This window comes from Thamnophis elegans, chromosome 3 (assembly GCF_009769535.1).
Source record: "Thamnophis elegans isolate rThaEle1 chromosome 3, rThaEle1.pri, whole genome shotgun sequence".
NCBI lineage: Eukaryota > Metazoa > Chordata > Lepidosauria > Squamata > Colubridae > Thamnophis > Thamnophis elegans.
The window spans coordinates 73543156-73558622 of NC_045543.1; the positions used below are offsets into that span (position 1 = coordinate 73543156).

Consider the following 15467-nt stretch of genomic DNA (forward strand, 5'->3'; position numbering starts at 1 on the left):
TATAGAAACAGATTTTATTTATAAAATGATAAACTATAATTAACTGTCTTAGTGAACATTAGCAAACTTTTCTTCATAAGTAGAAATGCTGTCATCTTTTTCTGTTCCTTATATTTTTGAGAAATCATAGTGAGGTTGATGTTAAACTCAATGCTCTAGCTGTAGATGTTTTCTATTTCATTGGTGACAGGAGCAATTTCTGTTAAGCCCACAAACAAGACCTTACTTCAACTAAAACCCAAATATCAGATAGCCTTTGAATCTGAGTTCCAGGCCCTTAGGGATATTTTATTTTTTTCATTTCTTGAATCTTCTGACCCTGTGTTTCCAAACAAACATTTTAAGCCTACTGGATATATATCCCTGATGTAGAAATTTAAAACTATTCTATTTTGGGAGTTTGGTTTTATTGTTATGCTTGTCATTTATTTTGAAACAAATTTGGCTGATGATAGTTCATTTTGTAGTATAGTTCTCTTGTAATATGAATACAGATTTAATTATTTGTTGTATTCTTCAATATTATCAGATGTAATTTTATTTAATATTCTGTTTGTATCTGTATACAACATCCAGTTTCCCATTTGCATTACTTTGCTGTAGTTAAGATTCAAGCATTGATACAAGTGTCTTTGCCAGTCTCCAATACTCAAGGCTTTTTATGGATTAACTGATGAAGAAAGATGTCCTGGGGAAAATAAAATAATTGGTGGAAGGAGTGGTGTGTATTAACATCAGTAAACTTCATTATTTTTTCAAAAGGAGTTTCTTTGGCAATTCATCTGCGATGTGACAGCTATATTTACCTCCATGAATCTAATTTTGATTTTGTTATATTTGTCATACCGCACTGGCATGCTAATACCATTAGAAGCAGCCTAGTTTTCCTAAATATGTACTATTATTGTTATTACTATTATTTATTTGATGTGTCAGAGGGACATCTTGTCATTCCTTTGTCTGTTGGGTGAAAAAAATATGTGCTAGGGAAATGGAGTTAAAGGAAATGAAATGGGAACAAGGAAAGAAGCTGGAGAGAGGAAATGAAAGTGTACTGTAGAGGGGAAATGCAGTTTGGCTCTGGGCTGTCAATAAAGCCACAGCGAATTATTCTATAATATTGACAAGCCATCGAATATTGTCTATGTTCAGCTGTGTGAAAAAGTCCTGCACGCTTTTAGTTTTAAGCTGTATTTACACGTTTCATCAACTTTTCTCTCATAGAAACCACGCAAAATTAATACTTTAATGAAAATTTCTGTAGTCGGATTGAGATGCATAACTTTTATTAATATAAAAGTCTTTTAAAGACTTTTGAGTGAGTTTATATGATAAAACAAACACAACTAAAATTTTTGAGAATGTTAGGATTGAAAATAGCCAATCATTAGCAAGCTTTGGCTGACCAATCAAAATGCACAGAGGCTAAATCTATGAACCAATCAATGTTGTCATACTCTCTGACTATAAATAGGCATGAAAAGCATTGAGAAATTTAATTTAGCTCTGGCTGGGGCAAGGATGAAGGCCTTTGCTTTCACCAGTACAGAACAGCAGCATCACATCATTGTGTTTCATGAAGAGGGTTACTCCTGTACAGAAATAGCCAAGAGAGTGAAATGCCATCGCACCACAGTGAGCAGAGTGGTTGAAAAATACCAAATAACTGGTTCAGTTGATGACAGACCAAGAAAGTCGACAAAACAGCAAGATTGGATTCTGCAGAGCATTTCAATGGCTGACAGGAAGCTCACCTCACCTCAGATTACAAGAATTTGTGATGTAAAAGTGTGCACAAGCACAGTGATGTAAAAGTGTGCACAAGCACAGTGCATTGCAGACTGCTTGCCAGAGGACTCAAAGGCTGCAGGGCTCGAAGTAAACCTTTGTTCACAGACGCTTACCTCTCTCGTCGATGTGCGTGGGTCAAGAAGTATGCCAAGTGGACCAACGAACAGTGGGCCAAGGTCATCTTCAATGATAAGAGCAATTTCTACTTGACTGGGAATCAGTGAAATAAGTATGTCAGAAGATTTCCAGCTGAAGAATTTAGGCCATACTGCCTGAATCTGTTTGTGAAGCATCCATTGCACATGATGATCTGAGGCTGTATCACTGCTTCTGCTATTGGTCGGATACAAATTGTGCAAGGAATCATGAATTCCAAGCAGTATGTGGAAGTCCTGGAAAAGACCATGCTTCCTTCAGCTCAGCAACTTGTAGGGAAGGACTTTTACTTCCAGGATGACATTACTCCTTGTCATTGAGCCAAGTCCGTCCAGCAGTGGATGAAGAAGTATGATGTTCGACTCCTGGATTGATCAACTCAACCCAGTTGAGAACTTGTGGGCCAAGATTGGTTACAAAATAAGCAAGAAGCATCCGAAGACCAAGCACAGCTGATTGAATCCATTATTGCAGCCTGGCACCACATTGTCACCAAAGATCATGTGCAAAGGCGTATACAGTCTATGCTGAAGCGATGCTGCCTGGCGATAAGCAATAAAGGCTGTCCAATTTCATATTAGTAACCATGTTACTAAAGGACCACAAACAATAAAAATGTTAACAAAACACTAGCATCGGCCTTAGTAATTGCAACACATATGCCACTGGGTAGACATCAGTTAATCTGTTTTCATAGTCATTGTAAGCATGCATTGTAAGCATACAAGAAAATTCAAACAGCACCAAATTGCAAAAAGCTTATGCTTTTCACTTAAAAAACACCAGTATTTATTTAAATATAACACTATTTGCATAGCAGTGAGCATAAAATATCATAAAATCAATGGCCTATCCAAAAATGTCATAAACCGTAAACCGTAAAGCATGCAGGACTTTTTCACACAGCTGTAGAATATGTTAGCATCCCATGCTAATTTATGTTTCTGGTAATATTTTTGCTTTGGATTCTATTTGAACTCTTTTTTGATTGTGTGCTAGAGTAGATTATTATTTGAATAGGAAATGTGTTGCACCCTTTAGTCTTAAATGTAAGAAGTATTCATTTGGTGGATTCTGGTGATCAGAGAGGATTCAATTACATTCCGTATCTAATTTCATTTGTTGCAGAAGTAGAATAGTGAATCATTAGACTAAAAAACAAACATTTTTTTTCTTCTCACCTTTTCTTCCTTTCTTATTTGATGAATAGGGATGCAGAATAGAAGGCTGTTGCAAGAGTAAATAGTAATTATTATTCATTGAATGTCAGTTTTAATAGGAATGGCTACAAATTAAGGCCATGTTTATTTCTGTTTTTACCCATTTTAGTTTGTTATTGAAATAAAAAAGAACAGAAACAAAGAATAATTGTTATTTTGTTAAAATGTGGATATCAGAGATTTACTTCAATAGCACAATGAGGCTATTGATCTTTACTCGAGTATCCTGGGATTTTAATGTGCAAATTGATTTCAGTTTAATAATTAATATAATGATACCTCTGGCTTTTTTAAAGAGATTAAAGCAGATATAAAGTGGATTGAAGGATTTTGGAATGGAACTATGTATAATTTTTGATTGTACAAAGAACTCCACAGTATTTACTAGTTTCCATGCATAATGAGCTACAATAGAAATAGACATTTGAAAGAACACTGTTCATTTTAATATTAAATTTAAGAAATTACTTAAAAATCAACAGGATGGTCATCAAGTGAGAAGAAGAACAAAGAAGAATGTAAAAGAACAATGTAAATATAGGTATTTAGCAATGGGTTCTTTAACTTAGTTGTTAAGCGAAGGAGTAATCGCTGAGTGAAACCATAAATATGTTGTGATATTGCTTCAATTTTATTTTAAATATTGTAAATGTGAGGATTGGTTGTAAAGTTATTTTTTGATCACTGCTGTAACTGTGAGTGGTCACTAAAAGCAGTTGCTAAATGTGGCATTTTTGCAGAAGCAAACAATTCCACAGAATGATGCTTAATTTAATTTATGAAGAACAATCATTATGACCCATGTGCTATTTGAAGTAAAATCTGTACTTAATAGGATGGGAATTGAAATTGTGTTGAAAGAAAATTAGAGAAGATTGTGGTTGTTGTCTGCTATCTTCACAAATGAATAAACCAGGAGTAGACTTGGCAATGCTGGTGCCTGTGGAGCTCTGTATGATTTCAATGTATTCATGTATGCGCCCATACATTGTAAGTGAAGAGACTGACAAGCATGCATATAATATTTGGAGATATGGAAACTGCATGCTTTCAGGACATATACAGCCACTATCATGGTCTTGCCCCATTTGTCTTGCTATCTATAGTATGCTTAATCATCTTGATTTTTGGACTTCTTTTCCCTGAGTTTTGTGCATTGCTTCTAAAAATTCATTTCCCAGAATTTATTGAAGAAAGTAGGGTATATTCTAAGATCGCTATATAAAGTAAAGCTGTTTGACAGGTTTATGAGGCGAACAGGCTGCCTCCAATTACTAGAGTCCAAAAGGCACACAGCAGAACTGTACAGTAATGGGGAAAAATCCCAGTGCCCTCTATAAACCCACCAACTTCCCGGGTATCTGAAGCAAGCCCTTCTAAAAGGTGCATGTCTTGATTTGGTTTGGTTTGGTTTGGTTTGATTTGATTTGGTTTGGTTTGGTTTTGCCATCAGCCTTAATTGGACTAGAAAGTGATCTGACTATACAAGATACTTTGTTCACCATTGCCCATTTCTCAAGTAACGTGGATAAAAATAATGTGTGAATGTATTAAGCAGTGAGAATAATGAAGTACTATATATCATTCATTCCACTTGGGCATTCCAACCAAGATGAAATCCATTAGTCCATTGTTAGCTAAGCGATGAAGAAAAAGGGCAAAAGATCATTGATGAATCTTTCTCAATTTTATGTCATTACTCAGAATAGATTATCACCCATACATTATCACTTTCATATCAGAACAGAAGATAAAATTAAATATATCTGTGCACTAAAAATAGAACCAAAATCTGACAAATATCAATATGAATTATTGTAAGGTTCAACAGCTGATTTGGAAGAAGAAACACACTTTGGATAAGACAGTTGAAACCTTGGCAGAGAGGTTCACAAATATATAAAGACTACTCTTACAAAATATTTAGTTGTTTTACAACACTGATGCTATCCAAATACAGTAACTTCTTTGTTCAGCTGTTTTTGCATTCATTCCTATTTATTTTGTTTGTACAGTAATGACTTTGATGAGAAATGGAGTCATGGGGAGACTACACTGTAATGCAAATCAAAAACAAATAACATTAGAGAAAAAGAAGAAAAATAGTAAATATTCCAGTACCTTCATTTGTAATCTTATAACTTCAGCTTTTATTTTAAAGAGATGCTGGTTGTAACTTCCATAGATTTTATTCCTGGTTCCTTATAACGAGGCTGCTTTAGAAATCTCTCCAATTAACACTGGGCAATGTAGATCAAATAATAGTTAAGAATTCAAGTATTACAGATTTCTATTAATATGTGTTATTTCCTTTCCTTTCACTAAAGCAATTAGGGGGATCTCAGAGAAACTCACTGTAAATATATCACTGTGACTTCAGTAATTCTATTAAAGTAATTTATTACCAAATTATTATACCATACATGCCAGACATGATTGCTGTGTCACATTCTTAAATTCAAAGTTCCTCATAAAATGTAGACTTGAAGAATGATGAAGATCTGAAAATAATGAAGCACTTGTGTAGAAAATAAGACTGTATGAATCTTCAAAGAGATTATTCAGTTTTAAAAAAATTTGATCAAATCAGCCCTTCAAATCAAATCTTTAATATCTGAAGCAATTTGAAGTGTCAAATCAAATCTACTGTTTTTAAATTGCTTTAGATAGTTCAAAGGAGATACCGAAATCTGGTGGAGTTTCTGTCTGCATTCTTAAAAACTGTTGTAACTTGTCTTCTAAGTATGGATAAAAATGAGGGGAGATAATGAGTGCTTCTAAATTGATAAACGTAGCTGGCCAATATATTTTATTGCCTACAAATCCTATTTTTTCGGCATTTTGTGAAAATGTTGGGTCTACCAAGTATGTCAAACTCTGGGGTATTTTTTTTAGGGAGGTTGGTATGGAGGGGTAAGAAAGAGTGAGAGAACAAAGAAGGCACTTGTATGTTATGATCTGCTGTGATCTGGCTTGCCATTTTACTGTGATTCAAATCCATATTCTTTTTCTTCGTGTTCAATATCTCATTGATTCATCTTCCTCATTCCATTCCTATTCTTATTTGTTTGTTTATTATTTTCCTATTCAAGAAAATAGTTGTAAGATTTATATATTGGTAAGAAGTAAGTAATTGGATTTCATAGAATATTTCTCTATGAAGCCAATATATAAAGCTTTACTAGACTAAAGAGTCATTTACTCCATATATCTAAGAACTGATCTCCTAATGATAAGAGTTCTGTGTGATTAGCAAATATATCTCACTTTTTATTGCTAAAAACTGCTAGTAAAAAAAGTATTTTTGCTTGTTAACAAAATTATAATACCGAAGCAAAGGAAGATTTGAACTAACCAGGAGTTAATTTCTACATGACATAGCAATACGCTCTAGTTTTCTTACTAAATATTAGGGCTATACAGTGTTTCATGTTGTAGGGCTGAAAATTACTAGTTGAAATAATTGTGAATCAAAGGAAAGTATTAATTTCAGTTTCCTGCTTAGTTGGATGATAGAAACTTAGTAATTATAACATACTATTTATATTGAGTAGCAGATTCTGAAGTGCATTTTATAATAAGTTGCATTATCTGATCAGTTATTTGTGATAGAATGGTATGGAATTTAGCATGCTGAAGAATTCTGGGAGTTTAAATCTACACATCCCCATAGCTTGAATATGAAAGCAAGATTCGTGCCATATTTATTTACAATTGAACTGATTCATGATTCATAAAAACTATAGAGATAGTGTATATGAATTCTATGGATTATATCCGTAATAGCTATGCACAGATCCAGTTCATCCTTCCTTCAAACATCTTGGCTAGATAACTGGCTATGTCTCTTTTAAACTTTAGCATTCTAAACTTTAGAGACTAGAATTGCTATTATCAAAGTAGATATGAATGTCAACATAGAACCTAATGTTGTTGCTTTACTTCTAAAGCGATCTTGTCTTTGTAGTGGACATAAAATAATGGACTGCCACTTGAAACAGGATCAATAAACATAATGAAACTGTCACTTAATCTAAGTTTTACTCCCTTGCTGCCCAACAGATACTCTTCTTCTGATAACCGTGACTCTTAATATATTGAACAAAGGCCATTTTGAAGAAGTTCTCACAACTTTGTGAAATAAAGATTGATTTCAAGGATATATTAACAATTTCTTGTGTCTTAGAAAGACTAAAACATTTACTATTTCTCCTTTAACAATCAGCAGTGCACAAATTTAATCTTCAACACAATTAATGTTTATTTTTTAAAAGACTTAACATGTAAGGTTGAGCATAATTTCTTACTGCCATTTAACAAGGAATAATTAAGTATATTGAAACTAAAAGACAATATATGCTTTAGTGTCTTATTGCTCAGGGAGTTGATCTAAATACAAAATGTCAAAAGAATCCATGAGAAAGTGGATGTATGGGTCATATTACCAAGCTGTGTAATTTTAATACAAAACCAATTTTTATTATTGATGTATCAGAAATTAAGAGCAGGAATCTTGTTATAAGTATCTTGAAAAAAACACTTACTTGAAATATAGGTCTTCCTTCATATGGCATTTGTTTTTGGAATCGTAGAGTTGAAACAGGTAGAGGTATTTGGCCAACTTCTTCCTCAATACAGTATCCATGACAGCATCTAATCATACAACTATCCAGGATCTGTATGAAGACCTGTAGTGAAGGAAAACTTATCACATCATGGGACATCATAAGCCATCACTGACAGCTCATATAGTCAGGAAATTCATCTTGATGTTTATCCCAAACTTTCTTTTTAGTAGTTTTAACTTAGTGATTTTGATCCTAAAAGTAGTAGAGAGTAGGTCACCTATTTCTGCGTGACAGCTCTTTTTTAGTACCAGTATGGCCATAGATGGTGAACCATTCACAAGTAGCTTTCTTAAGGCTACCTCTGTTGAGAGATTATAGCAGTAGACTTATATACCGCTTCATAGGCCTTTCAGGCCTCTCTAAGCGGTTTACAGAGAGTCAGCATATTGCCCCCAACAATCTGGGTCCTCATTTTACCCACCTCGGAAGGATGGAAGGCTGAGTCAACCCTGAGCCGGTGAGATTTGAACCGCTGACCTGCTGATCTAGCAGTAGCCTGCAGTGCTGCATTTAACCACTGCGCCACCTTCAGATTAGAATCAACAATAATCCCAAATTGCTTACACATTCCTTTAAAGACAGTGAGTGCTACATTATCTAATAAAGGCTCTCTTGGTAATTCTCAATAAGAAAGACCACGGTGGACTGTCTGTTATCAAAGAAAAGAATCTCAGCTTTTCTCATATTGCTTTTGAGAGCTCCACAGAATTTTCAGCTGTTGACTTAGAAAATCCCCAAGAACGTCTAGGAATCCCTTAGATAATATTAGTTTGAAAATGCAAGCAATTTTATTATAGCGGAACTCTGTCAAAGCCTGCCTCAATATCTTCTTTTATTGCAACGGAGACCCATGCGGTTTGATCAAAATGTGTACATCAGTCTAATAAACAACAAACTGAACATCATAACCACTAAAAACTTCCTTCTGTATCAAATACAATGAGCAGATAAATATAGGAGAAGTTCTAGAGACCTCTAAAAAGCTACTCCAATCATTTGGAATAATGGTAGCACACAAACTGCTTCAAGAGATACATTAGTTGGCTTCCCGGTGCAATTTAAGGTCCTAGTTGTCAGCTTTAAGACTCTACATAGTTCTGCATAAGGTTATTTGAGGAACTGTCTTCTCTTATATTCATCTTCCCATTCAGTAAGATCTATGCAACTCCAAGATCTGGTGTGCATGAGATTGTAATCTGGTACAATTTTGGAAACCAGCATTTTTTTCTAATTACCTCCAATATTTTTGAGTCTGCTCCTTCCTTCTTGGATTTCAGGGGAGCGGTTAAGAAAAAATGCAGAAAGAAAACATGTTGTGAATAAATGTTAAAATCTTGTAGATCATCACAGGTACCAATGACACAGGAAAAAAAAAACAATTTACAAGGTAAGACAGAATTATTATCTTATCAGCCTAGAAAATGATGTGAGCTTGCTTGTTTTCTTGAAGACATTTCATTATCCAAACTAGATAACATCATCAGTGCTAGCTACCTAGACTTTATGACCATCCCATCCAAGCATGTGCAAAATAGGCAGATGCATAACTCATGCCAACTAATGAACCTCATCTTAACTCCTCTCCTGTTGATGTTATCTGCAGTCCAAATTCTCACATGGTGAAATGCTTATTCTAAGTTGCAACTTATCATTGCAATTCAACAAGGAAGATTATCAGTGTAATTTTAGCCACAGAATGGATCGAAAATTAATTGGTGCCATTCATGATGAGGGGATCCCTTCATAGTACAGTGGTGGTAACTCAACTTACCATTGCAATTCACCCTCATCATGGCTCGCACAAATTAATGTTTGTGCCTATTATTACATTGATAATCTTCCTTGTGGGATATGTTGTGCTGATGATATTGTGAGACAGCTGTATGATTTTAATTGTGGTCATAAAGACATCAGTCAGACTTCAGCAGGTAGTCTCAGCATGGATATTGAAGGGTTCTAATATAACTGTCCTGGATTATCCTAGATGTATTACCCTTGCCAGTTCAGTCACAGAAGAATCTGGGCAGCAGAGAAAGGTCCTGGAGGGATTAATTTTCATCAAACAGGATTGATAGTTGAATGCAGCCCCCACAAATACTCCATCCCAACCAGATGAACCATTTCATCTGTGACCATGTCACGGATGAGTGTTGACTTACTTTGGATTGACATACCATTAGCAAAGAGCACTACAATGTAAGATAAGACCAACATGGCAACCTAAGCTTTGCTGAAGCAGAAGGGAAGCAAAGCATGGAAAAGCCATTATTATCACATATAACTATTTTTTTGAAAGCCTGTTTCCAGCTCCATCCTTTATCCCATGGCTCTGAATCATTCCTCTTCTAATATTCTATAGAAATCCTATCTAAGTGAGCAACATATTTGGCTTAACCTGCAAAAACATTTTCTCCAGCCATCAGTACTGAAAATCAATACAATGTATGTGTATCAAAAATATTTAAAATGTTACAGTGGTACATGCAGCATATACTAGATTTTTATTATTTATTTAACCTAATGTTCTTTTAGAAATATCTTGCAAACGAACTGCTATTTTGTTTTTTAACATCATTTATTTTGATCCAGGAAATAGTTAAGAACTACCATTCTGATACATTGGACATTGATAAGTCCACTAAATGTTGAGAAATTAAATTGAATTGTCTGAACAAAGTGTATATCTATACCAGTGATGGCTAACCTTTTATGTCACCACATGCTGACCTGTGTGCCGGAAATGGCATACAAAACCATTCCGCCTCAACTGCATGACCTCACTGGCCTTCACGCGCCCCAGAGTGTTGAAACCTGGAAGAGTGTTTCAGTGTGTATGTGCACGCCAGAACCAAAACTTCCGAGTTTTGGCACATGCGCCAATGAACAGCTGACTGTCGTGCATGTGCGCAATGGAAACCCATAATTTCAGGTGCCGGCGTACCCATGCATGCTAGAACTCTACCTTTCTGGGTTTCAGAGATCCCACCCACGCGAAGGCCAGCTGACCAGCATGTGTATGTGCACAGGGATGTGGAAGACAAGCCAGCGAGGCTGCACACCCCGCATGGGATGGGTCTGCGTGCTGCTTCCAGCATGCATGACATAGGTTCGCTACTACGGACCTATACAATCAACTGTCTTAAATTTTATTTATTTGAAACATTTATATAGTTGCCCGTGTTATAAACAACATGGGTTTATTTATTTTATTTATTATTTATTGTATTAAATTTTGTATACCGCCCACTCTCAAAGAGACTCAGGGCGGCTTACAGTAGAAGGGGAGGGGGATATAAAAGATAAATAAATAAACAGTTTAAAAAATTGCACAAAAGTCACAAACCTAAAGTGGGGCTAAAATACTGTAGGAATAGGTGAAAGAATATTAAAAATTGATGGGGCTTTGTACCAGGTTCATTATAGTATCCAAAAGTTACTTTGTGAAATGCATGAACCTGAAAATAGCAGTTAATTACTTCATAAAGCTTTTTCATGATGTTGGGAAAAGATTAGCTATTCTTACACCTGGTGTGCATGTTAACATTTTAGTGAATTTTTCCAAATACATATAATTTCCCAATATAAATGTTTCCAGTGTAAACTATTTTTATTTTCTCTAATCCCAAAATATTTAAATCCTCTTGCATAAACTGTATATGCATTTTTGATGCTACAGAGTTTACAAAATTTGAGTGCAAATTTCTTCTTTTAAATTTATTACTGCAAAGTACAAACATTAAATCTAACACATTTTTCTGTTAATTGGAAATCAAATCAGAGAAGATACAGACCCTTTTAAAAACAATTTAAGTAGTTTGGATTACTTGGGTTTTTTGTTATTGATATAATGATATGTTTATCGCACATATATAGCTGCTCCTCTTAAGAGGCTTCAGAACAAGTTACATGCAAACACTAACATAAGGTCAGATTTGCTCATTTTTTGTGTAACTGTAAGATTCTTTGAAGTTATATGAAAATACAGAAGCAGGAGTTTGCACTGAAGAGCATTCCATGTAATTTATTTGAGATTTGTATATGCTGCTGCTATACAATTGACATGACAACATAAAATATATACTTCAAGAGGGGTTGAAGATTGCATTAAAAGGATTTGTGGTTGCAGTTTGTATTGATCTGTGTGTGTATAATCCACTTTAAAATGCTACATAGGGTGACCAGATTGTAATTCAAATAAGCTTGCTTCTGACTCATAGAAAGCACAGACAAAAGCATATCAGCTGCTACTCATAAAGTCAATCACATAATAAAAGCAGACCCAAGGCAGGGATTGGTATCCATGCTGGCTCAGGAATTCTGGGAGTTGAAGTCCACAGGTTGTAAAGTTGCCATAGAGGCCCATTCCTGCCCTAAGGTTATTGCTATTGCTGTTTCAGAATTACAGATCTTAGATTTACTTGTGAAAGCTTGATAATTGTTTTTTTCCCTGTAATAAAATGAATGTTTTCTTGATGAGTTTTAAATGAGTACCCTTCTCATTTCCGTGGAATTTGGCAAACTAAGCATTTGTTAAGCAAAATGGGATCCAGCTTCCAATTTGTTTCAAATAGTCTTGAAAACACTATTTGTTATTTTTGTTTCCTCCATTTATTTTATTACCCTTGTTTTAACACATATAAAAGTAACAGCCATACACACACACACACACACACACACACACTGCAAGACTATAGTTGTACAAGAGAAGTGTGTAAGTGTTTCCATTTAAATAAAATGAATGTGTTGTTTTGTACAAATTGGTACAAATACATACACTTACACCTATAATTTGAGTTTTGATACTGTTCTGAGTATTACATTAATTTTATAGCTCTAGTTAAAGAAATTATTTAGTAAGAGCAGCATTATTATAGAATTTTTAATAGATTGTGTTTCCCAGCTATTTATTAGTATTTAAGTATATATCAATATACTATACTGCATTTTCTCCTATTGCACTCTATATTTGGGGCTAAAAATTGACAATAGAGGATTTTTCGATTGGGGATGTACTATGCGGCTCTGTTTAGTTTTTATTGAATTTGAAAACCGATTTAGTATCTTTACTTCTAAAAAGAAGTTAAAGTGACGATTTTCCATTTCATTTGTGCAGTGAAATTTAGTTTAGCTACAGTGGTTGTAAACATAATCTCTTTTTCCTTTAAAACTGAAAGACCATACAACTTGAATATCTGTAACTTTCCTTTGCTAAAATTACCATTAAAGATAAGCTAATTTGTATTAATTAAATATTTGTACAATTTATTCATTCTATTAAATGAGCTAATCAGTGGTGGGCTCCTACTGGTTTGTCCTGGTTTGGCCGAACTGGTAGTGTATGGTGCCCTGTGTTGCTGGGAACCGGCAGTGACGCAGGCCTGCCACGCCCCCCCCCAAACTGGTTCCTCTGTTGCCTCTGATGCCGCCATCTTATTTTTGAGTTCTCCGCATACACAGAACAATTTTAATTGAAATGTGCATGCGTGCAAAGCACGCACATGAGTGAACTGGCAGTAAAGCCTCCCAGAACCCACCCATGGACTTAAGATAATTTAAAAGTAAGCATCTGTGTATGTTAGTTTCAAAATGGAATTAAAATATTTTTACTTTATTTATTGTTTCCTCTAAAACAGTTAAAAACATTTTGTGAAATATGTACCATTGCTGAACTATAATGCTAGTGTACTTTTAAAACCAGTTTTAAATGTTTTTGCATGAAACTTAATACAAGTGAGAAAGCAACATGAGGAATGTATTCATTTAAAGTTGAAAAAGGGTTGCTTATAATATATAATTGTTCTTTAATGGAAGTCAGTTTTTTCCTTCAGAGTTTAGGTAGGTAGGTGGATGGGTAGATAGATAGATAGATAGATAGATAGATAGATAGATAGATGGATGGATGGATGGATGGATGGATGGATGGATGGATGGATGGATGGATGGATGGATGGATGGATGGATGATAGATACTTTTCTATTCTTTAAGATGGAAAATTGTTGCAATAATTTTGCAAATGATTTCTTTTTTTTAGTCATTCTAAGAGAATGCAATAACTTTTCATATACCATTGCGATACATATTTAGATAAGGTAGTGATACAAAGAGTGTGACCTGGAAATTGTCAGCCACCATTTTTTTGATACCAAAATCTGGTTAAACGGGGTAGGCTTTCTGTGCAATTTCAAGTGTTAGGGCAACAGTAAAAATATTGGGTTTCTGTCGTGATGGACTCTTGTGACAAGCCGATAGACAGATGATGGAAGCAGTTAGCTTCCTCCCATAATTGGGGCTTACCAGGGGTTGTAAAAAATCTAATAGATACATATATATATATATGTCTGTTACTGTTGTCTCCATATTTCAGCAATCAAGTTAACCTAAGTCTGCCTAACTATATTTTCATTCATAGAAGGAATATATTAAAACATATGCCTGATTTGTGTTATATTAAAATAATTTTGGTGGGTAACAAGAACTTCAGTGAAAGAAATTATAAGAATACAGTACCCTACCTATCTAGTGGGTCTGGGTAGCACTCTGTGGAAATTTTCTGATTATTAGTTCCTTTTGATTGATTCTTTCTCTATTTGTTTTCAGATACTTTCAGTTTTGGGGAAGAAATAGGAAAAGTAGGATTTTTTATTGAAATAAACAGCCTTTAGCTATATGTCCTTTGGGTATTCAGACATTAGCACATGAAAGCATTATGTTCATCTCAAATAAGGTTGTGTTAAATGAGTGCCTCAGCTATACATTGTAATAAATAGATATTCATTGATAATAAACATAGTTTATTTTGGACTTAGTTTGATTTAGGACACTTTTATTTTTTGATAAAAAGATAAACTATATGGCAAGAGTACTAAGATTGCTTGCAGCAAACAAGCAGATGCCTGTAGGAATGTGAAACTTTTTTTAAAAAATGATAGATTAAATTAGCCTTTCATTCAGTTATTTTATAGTAAAAAAATTTTAAAGTATGTGGTGATATCAACAGCTGTCTAGTAATAGGGAAGAATTCAAGGGCAAACAGGTGGCTGGTACTGAAAACAGCTGCTAATTTTTTTTTCATTGTCATTTTTGTTTACAAATGTCTATTTTCTTGGTGTGGTGTGATTTACATTAGACAGGGTGAAACAGTATTTTGCCGGTGTAGCTAAGGCGTATATTTTACTAAATTTTAATTAAAGAACTATAATAACATAAGTTGAAACTGATGAAGACATTAAAAAGGATTGCACATAGAGCATTTTAGCTCCTTTGGACTAAAGGTACCTTTATTTGTTTTACAAATAACAGAGATAAAATGATCATGGAATATTCTTTTAATTTTGTATGATAAGTCCTTTAGTTAATTACTGTTTTTCAAAATCTAGAAGTTTGGATAGCTTTCACATTTGGAGATACGGCCAAGAAAAACAGGCATTCCATTTGATTGAGAGCCATGTTAACAATCTTGATATTTATTTTATTTAGTTTGCCAAAACATGTACAGGTAACATGTATAAATATAAACATGGACATGAGCTCATGAAATGAGTACAAATCAATGGGGTCAGTAGGACTGGGATGTTAGATCCGCTGGTGCACTTATGACCTACAGACCTCTTAGGAAACGTGTGAGGTCCACAGTGGGAAGTTTAAGGTTAAAGTGTTAAATATTATCAGCCT

The 15467-nt window shown here is 34.4% G+C and overlaps 1 protein-coding gene across 1 annotated transcript in view; it reads left to right on the forward strand.

The window, feature by feature from the left end:
• Positions 1-15467, forward strand: part of PTPRD (protein tyrosine phosphatase receptor type D) — a 270043-nt gene that overhangs the window by 53931 nt on the left and 200645 nt on the right.